Here is a 17,270-nt window from a genome sequence, read left to right as displayed (position 1 = left end):
CTATAAAGTTACATTTTATTTAATGAAAATTTATTTATATTGCAATACAATTTAAATTAAAATTATATTCATGTAAATTCACTTTGTAATGGGCACGTAATTGATGTTGGGTATCAATGGTTCTTTTAGTTTGTTTTAATAAAAGTGACGTATTTTGAAAGTCTGTTCTGGCCACGAAGAATCGTCACCCCAGATTTCGACAGGGTGACAATTCTTCATGTGGGCCATTCTGGGTTTACGATTCTTCGGTTGATGGCAATAAACATAACCCTCACTCAACCTAACTTAATCTTTATTCTACTGGGATGACAACTCTTCATGTGGGCATTCTGGGGTGACAGTTCTTCATGTGATCCTGATTATGTTTACCTAAGTGCAGTATACACTCTACAGGAAAGGATCAAAGTTCACGGGGTCCCTTTTAGCCTCCAAATGTCATATCTGGCTACAACTTCGCATAGTGTTCCAACTTCTTTCATGTTTCCTTATTCTCCAGTTATCCCAATCGGTGGACCGGAGAGAGAGGTAGGGTGTCACTGGTCCCGCGTTCGGTGTCTACTGCATATGTTGTATGCAATGTCTTCAATGACTATATGGACTTGAGTCATACAACATTCTTTCATGATTTGAGATTAATCTCCTTCTCACTTCTCACCAGACGCATGGTAGGCTAGTGCCTGTCAGCCTCCATTCTTGTCGGTTCGCAAAGGTCTCTTCTCTCTCAAATAAACAAGAATAAATTAATAAATATAAAAATGTATAATGATAATAATAATAATGATAACAATAATATTAATAATAATAAAAATTCTTTTATAAAATTCTGCTCTCTCCTTGACCACCTATGATACTCTACCTCATCAACGTGATAATGTCCCCAGATATAGAGGCACCTGTTATCAACCACAAAATGCAACAGCGTGGGGGAATTTAAATTCGTGATGCAGCAGAAACGTAACGCTTCGTACAAACACCGGTACTACTGTAATCGCAGTGTTCCACATCCTGTAAGATAAGATAAAGGTCAGGGGACAATGAAGCAACGCGTAACACAATTTATCTTGCACAGCAACGCAAATAGTTGAGTTGTAAAGTGTAAATATACAAGTGGGTGAGTGAAAGTTTGTATGTGTGTATTCATGTATATATATATATGTGTGTGTATTCGTAAATAGCTGGAGTCCAGGAACCATTTTTATGGAAAAAAGTATACGCTGGACTCGACGTTCGTCAATTTATTCCGACGTTTCGAACCCTGTCCGGGATTCGTCTTCAGGGTAATACAGTGGTAGCAATAGGAAATGTACATAAATAGGGGATACCTAGTACACTGGGACAGGTCTTCCCAGTAACCGTTATATTCCAACACAGGTAGCACATATAAAAAACACAGAAGAGAAACAAAAATATAAATAAAACTCTAATACAAAAAGTGCAATACTTCCTTAAAAACAGTCACAGAGTTTACTATAGAAAAATAAAGAAAATGCAGTGAAGGCTGTAAGAACTCAACCCGCTGCCGATGGGCCGCACCACAATGCACCCCGTGGAACAAATGTCCAGCGTAGCATGCATTGTCACAGAACAAAGAAATTGGAACAAGAAAAACGTATAATCCATCAATATAATAAACATGCAACAATGAGTTCACATTAAAATAAAAAAGAAAACAAAATGCAGTGTGAAAAATGCACCCCAAGATTGGGTGTAAAAGCTGCACGCTGTGACGTGCCACAACAATACGATAAACTACAACTCGTCACGCGGAACAAAAGTCACGTGTACATTTCCTATTGCTACCACTGTATTACCCTGAAGACGAACCCCGGACAGGGTTCGAAACTTCGGAATAAATTGACGAACGTCGAGTCCAGCGTATACTTTCTTCCACATATATGTATGTATGCATTTACCTAATTGTAGCATACAGGATCTCAACGCTCCTGGTGTAGAAAACAAATAAAATACCAGTACAATTATTAGTTATAATCGTAAATCTACAAAATGAAGTAGCTTAGGTTAAGAGAATCAGACAAGGTTTTTAGAATCAAGAGCACGACTGAGGTCCCAATAATTTATTTTACCTATAAACTAAACGTTGTAAATCATCGACATCCTGGTGTCGTCTACGTCTAATCTCTAAATGGCGTTAAGCCTCTTCGACCATGATAAAGTTCTTTACCAAGGTTCTGTGGCAGGCATAGCCAAACTGGTTGACAATGTTAGGCCAGATTTGGTTTGGCTGATGAGGTTAGATTTGGTTTGGTTAGGTTAAGTTAGGTTAGCCAAGCTAAGTTCTGAAAAAGGAAAAAATAAGAAAAAAGTGGCGTTGGGGAAACAAAAATGACCCAACGAAATTACTTATCGGCGATGGGGAAGGATAGCGGGAGTGAGGGAGAAGAGAGAGAAGGAGAGAGAGGGGGGGGGAGAGAGAGAACCTGTGACGTGAAGGAAGCAAATACTTCATTCTTAGACATCCTTCAGGCGTTTTGTTATGGTTAAAACCATACGATTTTAGCTTAATAAACTCGTACAACCAAACTGATACCATGTCTGTGAACAAAATATAAAATGGTTTTATTATTTTCCCTCGACATCTTCCTTTCTGTATAGTACATTTCCTTTTCTTTAACCATCTCCAATCCCTTGCCCACTACCCTTGCATTTACCTCTCGCACCACCCCATCCATGTACAAGTTGAACAGCCAGGGCGACATAACGCATCCTTGACGAAGTCCCACCTTTACCTCGAACCACTCACTTTCTCCATTTCCAATCCTGACACAAGCTCTACTATTCTCATAAAAACTCTGGATAGCTCCCAGAAGCTTTCCTCCTATCCCGTATATCTGCATAACCTCCCACAGTGCCTTCCTGTCTACCCTATCATAAGCCTTTTCCAGATCCATAAAAGCCCCCAAAAACATCCTTCCCCTTTTCTATAGCTTTCTCACATATCTGTCTTACCACAAAGATCTGATCTACACAACCTCTACCTGTCCTAAATCCACACTGTTCCTCACCAATTACTCCTTCTGTTCCTCTCCTAATCCTCTCAATCAATTTTCTCCCCGTCCTCTCATTTTATGCAATGGGGGGACGGAGAGGGGGGGTCGCCGATTTAATGAAGCGGCCTTGCTGTGGATGTGCTGTGTCTTGCGACACTGCTTCTGACCCAGGGCAGTGGACAAGGTGCAGGGATGACCCGTCTTTCAGGAGGTGCTAAGATAAGAGGGAGGGTGGAGGGGTGTGGAGTGTATTCAGGGATGGAATGGGTGGGAATGATTTTATGCCTTTTCTTTTTGGCTACCCCCCTTGTAAGGGGGAAAAGCCTTGGTATATGTATGTATGTACATTTCCTTTTGCACTGGCTGCCCCTAGACTATCTCATTATTTCACCCACGATAAGTGTATCTCTTTCTTAGACCTACATATATCTTGTGCTCGGTCTGGTCCAAATAAAGATCTCGCTTAGGAGCGACTTGAAACCCAATGTTAGCGGGACCGTCCGTTCTGCAGTATGTAAAGTGTCATTGACAGACTTGGATTGTGATTGACGCACTGCCAACCCCTTGTTCCACACGTATTGTAGTCTGTGCGCTGCAAGGAGTCATTCACGGTGTGGCATACGTCGTGCCAAATCAACCTTGGGACATGTTTCTCTACATTTTCCCATTTGTGTGCTATTTGAAATTGCTTTTTTATATTATGTATATAGTAAAGGAAAACGTATGCATATCACTTGATGATCATAACTTTTTAGGATTATAACAATTATAGACCCCATCCTTTAGAATATTCAGAAAAAACAGCACGAATTCTACATTTCAGCCAGCTCATTTCAGTCCAGTTTATTCCTCCTTAGTCTATTTTTTTATTATTATTGTTTTACAGATCCCATACATGTAAACCAAAGACAGGTGGCAGGAAACAAAGTCCACATTAAAACCGTTAGTAAGTTACAAGGTTTATGAGACTGTTGCCACATGTTTTGGCGATAAAACTTATTTTACCTCTGGAAGATAAGTATACTTTCGGTTTGTAGACATCAGCACACCAATAATGGATGCCCTACCGCCTGTGCTATTTTCATTCGTGACAGTGGGCATATCTGACGTTTCCTTGAATCGGGTCAGAATGCACTCTTGTCCAAACGAAACTAACGCACCGATTGACATTTTCATGTCCACTTGTGTCAGGTTGGCTTGATTTACATCCTCTCCTATCATACCAGGAATGTACCGACATGACGGGGTCAACCTCGAGGTTAACGGCGGCGGCAGACCCAGAGGAAGAATCGAAAGCCAAGGATGGCAAATATTTGAAAAAAAAAAAAACTCCGACACACGCTTACATCGACATGTCTATGAATGTTCTACAGAATCTTTTCTGACATTTCACGGCAAGTATTCCAATCCACAGTATAATCCACACACACACACACACACACACAATAGAAAAAGTGTCATTGCCCAGCGTGTGACCTAAGTTGATCCAGACATTTTGGTTTGTTTTGAGAGCCGCGTTCGTGATTTGTTAGTAACTGGTAACCATGACCGTCTTATTTACGATCTGCGCATGCGTAAAAAAAGCGGAGGGAATGCGGGCGAGAATTTTATTTCGCCAGTTTAGGAATTTCCAAGTTGGGCGAAAATTAAGTGACAGCGGCAAAAAAAAAAAAAAAAAAAAAAAAAAAAAAAAAAAAAAAATTACCGAAACTAACACTGCCCGATCCGCGAAATAACTAATAAAAATTGACTTACAGCAAATTTACCACTACTAATATTATTGTGATACACTGGAAAGGAGCTTCGTTTGTGTGTGTGTGATTGCGCGGCGAGTGCTTCATCGTGGTCTGCTGGCCTGGGTTGATTCACACTATCGGTCCGGTCGCGCTCCAGTCTCGCTACGCTCCGGTTCTGAGGTATTCAGGGTTGATTCACACTATCGGTCCGGTCACGCTCCACTCTCGGTTCTGAGGTATTTATCGGTCCGCTCTCGTTCCCGTCATCCCCCCTCCCTCGACACCAGTAGAAGTCTTACCATCAGTTACGAAGGATGTGTGACTGTAGTACAGCGAAGTTAGGTCATAGAGCTCTGGTTTACCTTTGACTAATTCTATTAGCATTTCATCTGAAACCACAAAATTAAAGTAAGTTTTGTAGGTTATATTTTATTCAGTTGGTGCTTATGTATATCCTAGCTGTGCGCATTGCCATTGTATCAGTGATAAATAAAAAGAAAACGTATTTTTATCATTTATCTACCTTTCGCATGATTCCATTGTGGTGTTTTCTTTGGATTATCCATGGTTTGGTAGGACAGAAGGAAACACTATTTGCTTAATTAAACGAAGACTGAATCTCGACTGGAGTGGAGCAGTAGGCAGGGCTGCAGCGTTTTCTACACTGCCGTGTAGAATGGGAGTGTTGCCATACCGGGGTATACATTTTTCTCGGGCGTGTGCAGACTTTCATAGCAAGATATACTTGTCAAACTTTGACAAAATGTTGGTTCTAGTTTTTTTATTCTTGAATGTATATAAGGCCCCCATGCCCTAACATATTCAGCAAGATATGAAAATTCTTTTTTATTATTATTATTATCGCTAAAAGAAAGCTGAAACTTTAGCGTATATTTTTTTTACTACACCGTGAAAACGTATCTAGGAGGTCCTAAGATGGGAGGGAGGGTGGAGGGGTGTGGAGTGTTTTCGGGGATGGAATGGGTGGGAAGGATTTTATGCCTTGTCCTTTTTTGGCTACCTCCCTGGTAAGGGGGAAAAAAGCCTTGGTATATGTATGTATGTAAAAACGTATCTTTTGGGGTACAATATTTTATAAGTAACACAATTACCAATTAAGTCATATTTTGATGTACCATTTATTATTTGATAACAGTTCTATGATTTTTAAACAAAAGTTTGAGTTTTTAAATGTTATGAACAGCCCGCTGATATGTAGAAAAAATTTCCTCATATCCTTGTGCAGTTGCCACATGCCGCTATTTGGTACAAAATTCTACGAAACGGCAGCCCTGGCAGGTGCAGGACCGTGGCAACTGAGTTCACACTGGCGCTCACGGTTCGGTCACGGTCCAGTCTCGCTCCAGTAAAAATATCTTTTGACGGAACCGTGACCGGAGCGAGACCGGAGCGAGACTGGAGCGAGAGCGCCAGTGTGAATGCTTCCATTGAAATTAATGAGACAATATTGGACCGGACCGAGAGCGTAGCGAGACTGGAGCGCGACCGGACCGATAGTGTGAATCAACCCTTAATCGACAGCTATTACCCTCCCACGTGAGAACTACGAGTTCATATGCAGACCGGTGTATGGGTAAAGATGTGACCTTATGCACATTCTACCCTTTGCTTGAGAGAGGGATTGTGCACGCATAGAATGTCATTTTCCTCATATATACATGAAAAAACAAAGCTCAAGTAAAAATATCTATTAAGTTCGAACGAACGTTCCACCCCTAATTTTCACTTCCACCGGAAAAAAAAAATGTTTTGTAGAAACGGTTACTATACATTTGCATTTAGGATCCCTCTGCCTCTCGTCTCCCTTATAACGAATTTTGTGTAACGAAACTTGCATCCAAGGTCCCTTGTTTATCCCCCTTTAATGCGGTGAAAACTTTGACGCCCAGACGTCCTCCAAAGTTGAATAAAAGTGTATGGCGGCAGCCCCCAGAAACTATGAGGGCACAAGATGTGCAACAAGGAACAAAATAGTCAGGCGACAACCAGAATCCGATGGAAATATGGCACCCAGAGAATAATATACCATTCATCATCATCATCATACCATCATCGACAATATACCCCTTCTTACGCAGTGTCATGCAAGAATGGAATAGCATGACGACAGTCTAAAAGAAGAAGATACCCCTCCTAAGATCCATCACATTTCCTGTGGCCCTAAACCAGAAGAGCGTCACCGTGTTGAATGGGTGTTGGTTGATAAATCCCGCTTCACTTCGAGCCGGTCTTCCCAACGGCTGCCTTGATGTCCAAACGGCCCCGGCCCGAGTCCAGCAAGAACCGGCACCAAGTCTGCTGTGGATTTCCGTCGGCTAAATACAAATGCCTGGTAAGAAACAAAATAAAACATGCAAAATTACTACTTAAGTGGAAAGGTTACCTGTTTTAACTTTTATTCATATCCTATCAAGACCTGTCGATCGATTTATTTGTTGGTCGATGGATTGTGGGAAGTTCCACTCTACGGAATGCCAGAGCCACGTGAACAAAGATGAATATGCTTTTACAGTGAACGGTTTTAAACGACCGGGTATACTTTACAGGTATAACATGTTTTTGTTTTCCACATGTTGGAAAAAAAAAACTATACGCCTGCTCCAGTAGTTGACATTCTAAATGACGCTGTGCAAAGTCTGGTAGCCATCTTTTGTGCGTCACGGCCCCTTTTGGGTACGGTGATGAATTGTATTTTACATTTTTTGTTCTGATGACGAAACTTCATCCTAGAAAGGGTAAATTATTCTAGGAGGTATCATGTATTTCGGCTTTGCACAATGGGGACAAATAGAACTTCATGCAAGACAGCCAACGGTCACTGCCACACCTGCCGACATGACGTCATATCGCCCTAGACGCTAGGCGGGAAGGGCATCTGCTGCCAATCACGTGACTTTGGGCAAGACGCGGTGACGCGAAGCTTCCGCTCTCTCTCACGATCTTCTCACTCTGCTACTTTCTCTTCCGTTACCCCCTGATTTCGCCCCAGGGCCGACCGCCGACCCTTGGATGAATAAAGCAGGCAAGCACGGAGGTTTCGATAGGCAATCTAGTCTGGATAAACGGTCCACCTGTGGGAGAGATATTATGAAAACCCGTGCATCAACTGGCACCTGGCAATTTTATTCAGGTTTGAGGGGGGCTCGGAGTTAAGGTAAAATGGGGGACACAGGAGGAGAAAGTGGGTGCCGACGCCGGAAATCCCCCTAACCTGTTTCGTCAAGGAGGACGATCCTGGTCACCGGACGGGACAGACAACCCAGATCACGGGCAGGGTGGTTAAGAAAGAGGGAGAGGAGAGGGGAAGAAAGTTAAATATATTTCTATACATACGTGCCGTTGTGGATAAGCCTACAGACAAGTCATGCAAAACCCGTTCGTTCCGGAAAAGCTGAATAGAATTAACCTAACGTTGGCTTGAACGAAATCAATTAAGCGTAATTACGCTTAGTTCGGAAAACGAAAAGAGTTTACCGATCTCAAAAATATGTAGAAGTTCAAGAATTGAAGGGAGAGTGCTTCAAGGAGAAACAAATCCACTATGGAACTTTCAAGTCGCCATTAATAATCTTGACAAAATAGAAATATTGTTAAATACGGCAACGGGAATAGAAATTGTCTTATGTTTTGGAACTTTTTGTTTCAAATATTGAGAATACATATGCTAGAGATCCCTATGTAGAGAAATATCTGTTATATGTAAATTCTTTCTTGGAAAAAGACAATATCCATCTCATCCGATCTTACTGAAAGTATCTGTGTAGTTATTATTTCTCTTGATAACGGTCACTTATTGCAACCCTGCAACATTAAACCCACACTGTCGATACTTCCAATAATACATATTATTGTTCATATCAACAATATTTTATCATTCCATATTTTACTTTCTTATTTGATTATCATTTACTTGGATATTGTAGTTCATACCAACAGTGTGTGTTTTATCATTTCCACATTTGATGATTATTATTTCTTATCATTTACTCTTCAGCCGCTCTTAACTGAATACGATAGCGTGGCGGGAACCTGATGTATGTACAAAGGATTACAAAGGCGGAGCATGCCGACAGGAGACCTTTTGATCCATATCTAGGTCGGATGCAAAATATATATATATATATATATATATATATATATATATATCATATTAATAATAAATTAAAACTATAATAATGTAGAAATAACAAATAAAATACATAAATAAATGCATAGGTATAGTTGAATAACAAACAAACAGGTAAATAGTAAATGATTATAAATTGACATATAACTAATAATAAATGAAAATCAGACAGACAAATTATAACAAAACAAAAACAAATAATATAAGATAAATTAAAATCATTACAGCATATTACTTAGGTATTTATCTAAATGATTCTTAAAGCTTCGAACTGAACTACATTGCACTACCTGTGCAGGAAGTTTATTCCATTCATTAACTACACGGTTGGCAAAGTTGTTTCTACCTACTTCCAAATTGAATCTATTTCCGGACAGTTTGAGACCATTGTTTCTTGTCTGATTCTCATTCAATGTGAAAATTTGGTCACTTTTGATGTTGTCAATTCCCTTTAAAATCTTAAAGACCTGTATCAAGTCACCTCTGAGTCTACGCTTTTTTAGGGAAAACAGATTCATGTGCTTAAGTCGATTTTCGTATGATTTATTTTTGATATTTGGAATCAGTTTTGTGGCTCGCCGTTGTACTTTTTCCAGTCTGTCAATGTCTTTAATGAGATTCGGTGACCATACGGAAACAGCATATTCCAAATGTGGACGAACTAACGATTTATATAGCTTGTTAATGAGTGATGGACTTTTGAAATCAAAAGATCGCGCAATCAATCCCAGAATCTTATTTGCTTTCTCAGAGGCTGAAATACACTGCTTGGATGATTTGAGGTCGTTACTGATAATTACGCCGAGATCTTTTTCACTATCCACTTTTGTTAACGAATTTCCAAATAACTTGTAATCGTACTTACTGTTATTTTTACCTATGTGCATTACCTTGCATTTACTTGTGTTAAATTTCATTAGCCACTTTTCAGACCATTGCTGTAATTTATCTAAATCTTCTTGAATATCTATTTGGTTTGAGTGATCATTTGCCACTCCGCACAGTTTTGTATCATCAGCAAATTTGGAAACAGTAGATCTTTGGATGGATATCAATGTTTAGTAATAAATAATGCTTCTTGTGTGACTCTTATTTCGTATTAGTGTCGTTTAAAGTTCTTAACGTATATAAAACAGCCAACACTCAATACAGGAGAGAGAGCAAAGGCAATGCAATGGCAGAGGTGGTAGTTTTTTTTTTTTTTTTTGAGAAAAAAAAAAAAAAAATCAACATCGAATCGTAAGAGGAACTTGGTGATGACCTACACTACCAAGGACAGCTGTCGTTTGTATTCCTTTGCATCCATGGATCTTTATCTCCATTTTTAATAATATACAAGGAAAAAATCTTTAAGTATTAGATCAAAGTTGTGTTACCCACCCCACCATCATCCGCGATTTGTATATTCCCATGCCAACCACATCTGTAGGATTCTTCACCAGCTGAATAAAATAACTTGGCGACAACATCAATAAACAGAGGAATCAAAGTGACCCCGGGGAACGAGTCTGGCGAAGATGCAAAGATGAAGAAATTCAAGAACTTCTTCACAGAAGTGAAAGTTGACTGGGGATGCTTCGAGACGACAACCCTCTGGGCGGAGGTCGCACACACCCTAACCGCTGGACGGACTGTGCTCTGCTTGGGCAGTCACGCGTGTGCCGTGTGCAACCCCCGACGCCGTGCCGCGTCGTGAGAAGCTGCCGCGGAAGGAATGCGAAACTGACTCAAGGAAAATGTCAGCGGTGAGGAGTCCATGATCTACTCTCCTCTTCAGTTTGAAGGCCGATGTCCGTTAGCTGGAACAAAATATACCTGTACTCTTTAATATCATATAATATTTTTCAATATAAACTGTATATTAAGATAAAATAAATTTCTGCAAATGTAGCATCAATGACAAATGAAGTACAACTTATATGTAAAACAAATCATGCCGATGACTTGGTCAAGATTCCTTTCGACCCTATCAAGCGCTGTCTCTCAGGTAAATTATGAAGCTCGAGAGAACGCCTGGAGTACAGCATATTACAACATGTCCCTGTTATGAGTTAGTGTAATTATAAATGCTATTTAAGCTGGGGATCAGTGGGTCACGGTTTACAAATATTTTTTATAATAATAATAATAAACCTTACTCTCACTTGCAACTTCATAATAAACAATTACTACTATTTTTTTCCTTATTACATTTGTAGTTGTAAATAGGGTAGCAGCTCCCTTCCGGGGAGATTGTCTTCCACCCTTGATACACCTTTTATTTTTTTATTCGCATGTTGCGGTCTGCACGATGTATATGAGATCACCCATGATGAGTCATCAAGACTCAGGTGCGTGGGGCAAGCAGGTGAAAACCTTCCGAGGTCCACCCAGTGATAGTAACGGAAATACACATGTGCAGGGCGAAGGCAGACACTCGTGATGCTCTGAATCAGGATGGGGTGAGGTGGGATTGGGTGGGAAGTGGGGCGGGTGAACGGAGGGCTTGAAATCTGGAATCGATCTATGCCCTGGAACGGTCGTCGGCCTCATGAGGCGGTTGGTGTGTGGGTGGTCGGTTGGTCCATACTCTGATTCAAGTTGACCGCTCAGTATTTGCTGGTTGGAGTCATTTTCAATCGCTTCCACCAAAGCCAGCTCATTTTCACTATTTCCCCACGACTATGGAATGACCAGCTCGGGAGATCAGATGAAAAACTGAAGGTGATAAATTCCTTTGTCACTATGTATTTCCATGAAAGAATATTTTGTGAGGGAGAGCAGGCGCGATGCGGTGAGACGGCCACGTTTAGGCACCCTCCCTGTTAAGCGCGCTTGGGATGCAGAAAGCAATCTCACAAGAGCTGTTTGTTTCATCGCAGGATCATCTTAAAAAAAATACAATTTGCATAGCAACGGTGACAAAAATATGACAGACAGAAAGCGCCAATGGTAGATTAAACAGATATACGAATCAATGTTAGGCAAAGGCAACTTACTACTCCCCCCCCCCCCACGTCTGGCAAAAGCAGACGCGACCGACTGACCATCTCATGCACGTGTGCGCATGTAAACACATGTACAGGTTGGAGGCTTGGATGGCGTTCGTCCACAGACTCCACGCTGTCACCAACGGGCTTCCCCACACAGGAAAGCATGCAAGGAAGACAAGTGAACTGCAAATCCTCCACACAAATAGAAGTTCATGCACACAATTCACTACGTAGTATATGCAAAACCTTGGCGATGTTTATGCCAACTTTCAGTAAATATCTATAAATAATTCTGATAAAACCGAAATTATTGATAGATATTTACTGAAAGGTGGCATAAACATCGCCAAGGTATCATGTAATAAAATAGGTAAAATGTTTAAAAACCACACTAATGACAACAACGACCTCAGTGTGATCTACCGCATTCCATGTAGTGGCTGCCCCTCGGCTTATATCGGTGAGTCAGGTCGAGGAATCGAGAAGAGGATAAATGAACATAGGAATGATTTAAAAGCACACAGAACGTCCAACTCCCTGGTCCGCCACCTCGAAATATGCAACAACCTTCCCGAATGGAGTAAAGTTGAAATTTTACACAAAGGATTACAAAAGATGAGAAAGACAGTTGAAGCTGCACATATAAATGTCCAAGAAAATAATAACGACAGAGAAGGATTTATATGCCTATCTAAAGCAGCCAGTCTCTTAATAATAAATGCGATAGAAAAAAACCTGACACTCGAAGCTTCACAAGTTCCCCCACTACGGGTATAAATGTTGTGACCAAGATGTTCTGTAACAAGTTCTCTGAGGAAGGTTATAATAACCGAAACGTAAGAAAAATAAATGTATTCTTAGCCCATCTTCGTTTACCCTTTCCCACCTATCACTCTCTCATTTGTCTTAAACAATTTATCAACATATATATATATATATATATATATATATATATATTTGTGTGTGTGTGTTATTCATTACTGAGAGGTTGTAGCACAATATCACACCTTGTCGCACATTTTGATGCCGCCTTCTTCAAAACATTCAGTGTAACCCTTCATATAGAATACCGAGTGGTCCATGTCACAATTACGACGACACCCCAGTTCACCACTTGAGACGACAGGTATTTCTCGTGACTGTACGTGTGAACTGATCTTTGTTCCATCTTTCGTAATGAATAAATAAATGAATAAACAAATAAATAAAAGTACGATATGGATCCATCAATGTCAAGGTTTCAGCTCTCGGTTAGAAAGTGCAGTTTCATATGTCCCCAATCGACATCGTCGATTGAGGACATACGCCATGGGGCGCGTTGCTTTACTCACACGCCGCCGCCAGTTCCCACGGTCATAAGAACATAAGAGACTGCAAGCGACCATAAGACATACATTAGACAGTTCCGTGTCCACTACCACCCGTCATTCCATCCATAAGGTTCTGAAGGTGGGTATAGTCGATTAATTGGAGGTTTGAGGACAAATAGCCCAGTGTGAGAACACCTATAATAACCAAACTGAAAGAAATGTTGAAAGCAGTGAGATAAAACGTTTGGATACCGGAATCTTGGCGACTGACAAATTTAATCACAGAAAATGAATGCCCGGTGTGTCCAATCTATTATTTTTTTTATTCAATTAATATTCATGCGTTGCAAAAAGAACTTGGCTGGACTATATGCAATTGGTTCTGACGAGTTTTCAATCAGATAACTCAACGGAATTGTGGAATAGATGAATTATTTCCGGAAATGAGATGAAGAAATGACTGGCGTCCTTCAAGGCTCGGTTTTAGCACCTGTGTTGTTCCTAATACTTATTAAAGACATGATGAGTGGAACAAACAGTTAAGCACAAAAGCAAAGAAGGAAAGTGACTTAGGAGCAACATTCCCTCTAAGCTGTGCGCATGTAAGCCTGCACATGTTTTACAACTAGCGCACATAAAGAAAAAATGTGCGCACACAAGATCTTCAAATTATATTGTATTCCATTCAATAAAGAAGTTCCACCCAAACACCAAATTATAAATTCTCTAAAATATGGTAACTTACCAACCGTCAAACCAATATTTTTTCCACTCTCTTCTAGCTCTAGCGCTTCCATTGCAAACGAAATGACTTTGCCGCCATGGGTGCGCACATAATTTTCAGAGAAGGCAAAATTTTCACACAAGCAAATTTCTGCGCACATTCACAGCAAAATGTTAGAGGGAACACTACTTAGGAGTCTTGATTAAGGCTAATTAATCGTCCCATAGTGACAGGATAAGAGGAGATACCTTTCAGATGCTGAGAAACTAAAGTGGCACTCCGCTATACTGAAAAAATCTCAAATATCATCCGCCCCATATTGGAGTGCGCAGCTTGTAGTGTGGTCTCAGAGAGAGAGAGAGAGAGAACGGTTGAATTTGGTGGGACTGGCGACATTGGAGGGAATAAAAACTTAACAAAATTAAATAGACAAATTAAATATATTGCAGAAAATCAGACGACATGACTGCTGTCTTTAAAACGATGTTGGAAAGATTAGCAGATATTTGCATGGGATGAAATATCATAGATGGCAAGAAACTTCATGGATATTTGCAATATACTGTAAAAAAAAATCCGTATATGTGCATTAATTTGTAGAAAAAGAATAGACGTATATCAGGCGTGCGTGTGCGCGCGCGCGTGAAAGTTGTCTGAAGAATTTTATATTTCGTTGAAAATTAGGCCTAAAGTGGCATTTACAGGGTGTTTCAGAATATTTGAAACCCATTCTTGGGCTTTTTATATGTTTCTATTACTGAAACTAACTCTAAATTTAGTTGTTGTTTTTTTGCCGATGATTGGATAATAATGACCTGAACAACAAAACAAAATGGTTTCTGTGTAAAGACATAAAAGGCCAAATCATTCAAGACAACCAAGAATAGGCGTCTATTCAATTTCATCTATTACCCAAACAGGAGTAAAATTTTCGAGTGGGTTCGAAATTTTAAAGTGTACATGATCGAAGGAAGGCTAGAAAATCATCTACTGGGACTCCTGTTGCAGTCCGCACGTCTGAGAATGTCAACTTCCTGAACAACATGCGTTTTTCAAATTAGGCCCACTTTCTGCTGTGTGGCCATGTTAACTCCAAGAACTCGGTTTTCTGGGGGGCAATCACGACCCTCACAGTATTGCTAAGCGACCTTTGCATTCAAAGAAATGCACTGTATGGGTTGCAATGTCCAAGCATGGAATTGTTGGACCCTTTTTCTTTGAAGATGAGCATGAAAATGCCGTGACAGTAATAAAGTAGCGCCACGTGAAAAACCATGGAACTGTTCTGAGGCGAGCTGGAGGGACAAGATGTTGCTGGAGATGAAAAGTGGTTTCAGCAGGATGGTGCTCCTCCTCACACTGCAAACATTACCGTGGACTGGTTGAAGGAGATCTTTGGGGAGCACATCACCAGCCGCAAAACCGACACAGAATGGCCACCACATTCCCCGGATCTCAACACCCAGACTTCCCCTGGGGTTTCCTCATCTATAAGACAATCTTACAACCACCCGAGGTGAAAGCAGCCATAATAGTGAACATTCAGACTATCAGTCAGGAGGACTGTGTACGTGTTATCAAAAACTTTGCACGGCGCGTTCAGGAATGCCTCCGACTCAATGGCGGACATTGGGAGAATATTCTCAAAGCACCCTGTTTTTTCAAAGTTTATGTCATATCATTTTGAAATAAATAACTATTACTATCTTAGCTTCAAATAAATTGAATCATTATCAATATATCATGTTTGGATATTAAATAAAGCCAAGCTGAATGGTTTTCAATTTTTCTGAAACAGCCTGTATATGTATAAATGTAAGTACAGTAATGTACACATATGCAGGTACACACACACGAAAACAACCCAACAATGTCATTTGCCAATTCCTTGCTTACCTTGTAATAATTAGTGAGGAATGAAGAAGTGAACTTCTTTACTTTTCAAAATATTTTTTTTTTTCTGCGGAAGAGGAAAAAAGTAAATATTCAAGAAAGAGAGACGTTTCATATCTTCGTAAGCTGCGAGGCAAAATAAAAACAATTGAGAGCATACAGGGAGATCTCCAGCCTGACACAAAACTGAATATATATATATATATATATATATATATATATATATTATATACACACACATATGTAGAAACTTTACTTCATCGTGGGTGTACGTATGTGAAAAAAGGAGAAATTCAAAGCGTACACGGTAAGATCTTTCGTATATTACATCTTTGTATCTTCAGACAAACTGTACATGGATATAGAAAAAAAAATACTTACAACACTTCATAGTAGGGAATGTCACATGGAGCGGGGGAGGGGACCTGACCTAGACTCCCCGCGTCTCCAGCCTTCTCCCGAATAGTCTGGGGTGAATGATCTCGTAACTAAATCTGTTAATATTTTGTCACATTTGAAATGTCCTCAACTCATGTTCACATTTTTTCGTATAAGTGCCAGAAATCAAACATGATTCAATGACATTCCTTTCAAAGAAGTATTTAGATTTGGCTCATACTTTGGAACCGGCCCAGTCAATGTGGCGGTCATGAGTGGATTTGTGATGAAGTGGACCACTAGCCGACTGTGCCGTCTTGGCGCTACTTGTGTTGAGAAGTCCTGGTATCCAAATATTTCCCAGATTGACCGATATAAAATTCATCACAATTTTTACAAGGTACCGTATATACAACACCTGAATTGCTAGAAGGTGATCTTTTACGATTTTTTAACCTTATACTTGAAAGCTACTTGTACATTAAGTTTCTTAAGTATGGGAACTACATTAAGAAAATTATCATGTTGTGGTAATACAAGTCCTTGGTTTGGTCTGATTTTCTGTCTTGTTTGTTTTGCCCTGGAAAAAACGTTTCTTAGCTGTACGATGGCATTGGTTAAGAATGTTGGTTAGGTATTCTAGTTTCTTATCTATGTTCTGGATCATGTTCAATTCTAAAAATTCATGGTCTGAAACCCTGTATGCTCTCAGGTACATAGATATGAAAACAGACTTTTTACATTTATATGATGACATGAAAAGTAATGGACATAATAATTATATTAGTGTGTATATATGTACATGGACAAAGATTTCAGACAAATTATTTGGATGATGGAGAACGTAAACACAGAGGAAAAGCTCGGAATCCTAATCACTCTTACTCTTCGATCAAGTTGGAAAATTCCTCAGAGAAAGGACAGAAAAATGTGGAAGAAGCTTAAGTACCAAACTCAAGTTATCTTTTCGGATAAAGCCAGAAAAATAAAAGCGACCTTTCCCAAGCATCCGACAAGATAACTGAGTTTGTTACTTAACTTCTATCATAGTTTTCTGTACTCTCTGAGGAAATTCCAAAATAAATGAAACGTAAGAGTGATT

Source organism: Oratosquilla oratoria, chromosome 24 (assembly GCF_046742065.1).
Source record: "Oratosquilla oratoria isolate Oo_2021 chromosome 24, ASM4674206v1, whole genome shotgun sequence".
NCBI lineage: Eukaryota > Metazoa > Arthropoda > Malacostraca > Stomatopoda > Squillidae > Oratosquilla > Oratosquilla oratoria.
This window is presented reverse-complemented; position numbering follows the sequence as displayed.